The following is a 4,909-nucleotide window of genomic DNA, read 5'->3' on the forward strand; positions in this document are numbered from 1 at the left end:
GCATGGATTTGTTAATTTATAGTAACGTGAAAATATAGACTAGATATCACTATATGGAGATTATGACTCAAAAAAAAAAAAAAAAAAACAATAGTGGGTTTTGGACTAATATAACATTCGTTGAAGGTTGTGAGTATCCAAAATTTAAAGTTTAAATTATTACGAATTATGGGGACCTTAAGTTAATATTTGAATATAAAGTTTATGAGGTTGTTTGGCACGTATATTAAATTATTTGTAGATTATAGTTGTAGGATTATATCTCTAGACTAATTTACTCCAAATAGGAGGTGATATAAAATAATTCCATGTTGGATGGGATAAGATGGTATGCCATCAATCAAACATGATATTGATTTAATACCGAACTTAATCTTGACTTATTCCACCTTATCCCGCATATCAAACGATCCCTATAAGTATTATGGATTACGGAGACTTTAAGTTAATATTAAAAAATACTCCTGAGTTCATGCTCAAATGGTTATAGATGTACGGTAAATTAGGTTCAAGACCTAATTCACACCTTAAAAGCTAGCTCAATCAAAGCTTGGAGAATCGCCTAATCAAAGAGTGCTCAATCATTCAACGATGTGGTATCTTAATTGGTGTGCTAAAAAATAGCTCAAAGAAAGACAGATTATATATGTCATGTAACTAGAGACAAATCAAAAACTAGTTGAAAATTAAGCATTAAATAATCCGTCCAAACATTTCAAATTAATTTGAGGTATTTCCGTAGCAAATTTTTTACCATATTATTGAAAATTTATGTTTTCTTAGTAGTTTACTGATATTAAAGTAAAGGATTTTCTGTGGCCAGTACTCTTAGTGCGCTGACCGTAAGAACAGAGGATTACTCTCACAGCTGTCGGCTATGGGATACCTTGGAAACCAAATAAAAGAGTAAAGGATTCCAATGTATATATTTCAACTAAAATTCAAATTAAAGTGGTGGAAAGTTGTGATTAATTATCTTTCCCGCCATTAAAATAAGAAAATTAACTCATAATCATATGCTACTCTATATACTATGGTGAGTCAAGTGGTGTCTTATCAAGAATTGACATCTTAAAAAATATACTAGTACCATTTCCAAAGAGGATGAGAAAAACTTCAATTTTTCATTTTTTATATTTCGGGTCGTTTGATTCGAAGTCAAGTTATGTTGAAATGAATTATTAGATACTATTATTTTTTTATTGATTATTTGATTTATTGTATTTATAATAATACTTATGTGTTAGATAATTTCTAAAAGTTGTTTTTTAATTAAAATAACCTCTACCCTTATTTAGTAGAAAAAGGTGTTTAAGGGATCTTAAAGATGTTGTTGTCATTTTCATTATTTTATTAATTTGAAATAGTTAGTCTCGATATTATTATATAACGATTTAATTGGGATAATTAGTCCTTGCTTTGGTGTTAAGTTATAAAGGATTGAGGGAAATCTTAGTAGCTTAATTGCTTAGTTATCTGAACTTTCACCTTGTTGGTGAGGATTTGATTTCCCACATTGTAATTCTCTCCCTCATTCCCCTCCCCCTACCCTATTTTTTTATTTTTTTAAAAAAAAAGTTATAAAGGATTAGTTACCAAATAAAGGATAAGGAAGTAGTACTAAATTTTTATCTCAGGAATATTTATTCTTATACAACATATTAAACATTGCCTTGAATATAAAAATTCTATTGTTCAAATTGTTATGAAATATAAAATAAAGAACAAGAAGAATAGAGAGAAGAGAAGAGACTTCTTTATTTCTCATAAGGAATTCTTATTTCTATTGAGAGATGAATTACAATGAAGCAAAATCTCTTTATTTATAGGGGGAAACTAACCTTGAGGTTTGTAAGTTTTTCATAAATAGACATACACAATATCTGGTAAAGTAGGTATTCACTATATACGGTAAAATAGACATTCACTATATATGGTATATTTATAACACTCCCCCTTGAATGTTTAATTGATAGATAATGTGTCTCGTTAAAACCTTAATAGAAAAAACTCAGTGGGAAAAAAATCTAGTGAAGAAAAAAAAGTACACATCTCTAACAGTACGCATATAAGTTGCCTCATTAAAAACCTTACAAGAAAAACTCACTGGGACAAAACCTCATAAGGGAAAAAGAGTACAACGCGTATTAACTCCCCCTAATAAGAATATCCTTAAACTTTTGCATCCCGATCTTGTGCACCATCTTCTTGAAAGTTGCAATTGGAGGAGACTTGGTGAATAAATCAGTCACATTGTCACTTGAATGAATCTGTTGCACGTTAGTATCACCATTCTTTTGTAGCTCATCTATGTATAAAAACTTTGATAAAGTGTGTTTCGTTCTATCTCCTTTTATGAATCCTCCCTTAAGTTGTGCTATGCATGCTGCATTATCTCCGTATAAAATTATGGGTATATTATCACATTTCACACCATATTTTTTTTGAATAAGATGTATCATGGATCTCAGCTATACTCATTCTCGACTTGCTTCATGAATAGCTATTATCTCAGCATGGTTCAATGAAGTGGCTAGATAGACTGCTTTGTATATCTCCAAGATATAGCAGTATCCCCACATGTGAACATATAACTTATTTGAGATCGAGCTTTATACGAGTCAAATAAGTACCCAACATCAGCATAACCAACAAGATCGGGACTACAATCTGTAGAGTAAAATAAGCTCATATGTTTGATCTCATTCCGATGTCTTCTAACAGGAGTAGAACTATACCTTGCTAACAAATTAATCGAAAAAGGCTATGTCATGCCTTGTAATATTTGCAAGATATATTAGTGCACCAATTGCACTAAGATATAGTACTACATAACAAAGGAGTTCCTTATTTTTTTCTTAAGATCGGAATGAATCCTTATTCAATTATGCATGTTTCTCATTTAAGCAAATATTCTATTGCTTTTGAAAACTCTCCAAGAGTTTCAATAATTTTCAAGTTATAAGCTTATACAATATAAGGATTCTAAATAAGTTTCCCAGAAACTTTTATATACTTCAAATATTTTGAATCCTTAGAAAGTTTTCATTTAAATTTTGTCACGTGACAATATTCAACATTTCATATGTGACATCTTCAAGTGTCTGGACTGCAAATCAAATAAGTTTTACACTTACAAAGATGCATCTTTTAATGTCACTTGATAAATATTTCTATCTCAGCATGCTTAAATAAACGTAGAATTTAGATCCTCATAATCTTTTGCAATATTGCGTCAATATTGTATGAAATATATCATCGGCGGTTTTTCATTTTGTATCGATTCGCAATGTGACATAACATTTTGAGATCTCATCACTTCATTATTTTCAGGTACCTAAACTTTTCATAAGGTTTCATGAAGTGTTATGTCATAGGCTCTTCAAGAACACATTGACTTCTTATTATAATTATTTGCTCCTTATCCTTTTCAAGGATTATTTCATTGGGAACCGATTAGTCTACCACACTTCATGTATGCGTAGACTTTGTCCTTTAAGAACCCAAAATAGGAGTACTTGTAGCTTAAATATGATACTAAATTTGAGTCAACGGATGCTTTCGACATATAACTTGAATTATCTTTTGAATGAGAATCTGATGATAATTCCTAACATATTTCATAGCTACTTATAATCTCCCCCTTATGTTAGAAAAACTAACATTTATCCTCCATCTTCAGTGAGGAATCCATCTTTGTGCATCATGGCATATTATTAGTTATATACCGCACATCAAAATTATTAGATAGAATAGTTGGTTTTAGACCTTGAACCAATTGAGAGGGAAGAAATAATCATAGTTTATTGGTCTAATGCATATAAGTGTTATTGTATGCAACATATCGTATTTCAAACCAACACATGAAGTTTTATTCTCATTAGCAATGGTTTAGCTATTTATCGAAGGCATTCAATGTCAAACCATCATCATCAAGATTGTCTAGATTACACAATCTGAAAGTTATACTCTTAACTCAATTTTATTGAGCAAGCAACTTTTTGAATGTCAAACTGCAGGTTGACAATGAATGTACATGTGATCATCTCATATCGATGCATCTTAATAGATCACATGACTGGTGAACGAGCTCATATTCACCTTTTATGCTTTTCAGATTTTGAGGGATCAAATCCCAACATTAGTTGGTCCAACCAACTTCTCATAAGAACAAACAACATAAACAATTCTTGAAGAATCTTTTATTTCTTCAACACATGTCTAATACGCAATATGCACATCTTCATGATGGCAAATCGTTTATGTCAATAGATTAAATGATTTGTATTTGTAACTCCAAGTTACCATAACATGTGCAAAAATTCTTTAGTAAATATCAGGTTTACTATTGCATGAATTTCATATCAATAAACAATAAACTCTTAGTTCATTATGGCATGTGATTTCATCATGCTTGGGTAAATTTTCACATTCGAGTTTCTTATCACAGTAACTTGAAGATATTCAATCTTCCAATTATTCTACCTCTTTTAGAGGTGGATTGTGATATCTTCACAATAAAGAATACGTTCTAGTGTATATACAGTCACATTCACCCCCAGGGTATAGATCTGTATTTATAATAATCGAAATTCTCATTTCCAGGAATGAAATATAATCATGCCTTAAGCATTCTCATTCTCAGAAAGAATGAAATATAATCATGCCTTAAGCGTATCAAATTATGATAGCTACTACAAAAATAAATTGAGGCATACATATGATTTATTGCTACCACATTCAATTCAAGGAATGGAGCATATTTAATGGGACATGTTTCATCACTTTTCACCAAATACTAATTATTTTGCCTTAGCTATCATAATTTGATACGCTTAAGGCATGATTATATTTCATTCTTTCTGAGAATGAGAATGCTTAAGGCATGATTATATTTCATTCCTGGAAA

This window comes from Capsicum annuum, chromosome 12 (assembly GCF_002878395.1).
Source record: "Capsicum annuum cultivar UCD-10X-F1 chromosome 12, UCD10Xv1.1, whole genome shotgun sequence".
Classification (NCBI taxonomy): domain Eukaryota; kingdom Viridiplantae; phylum Streptophyta; class Magnoliopsida; order Solanales; family Solanaceae; genus Capsicum; species Capsicum annuum.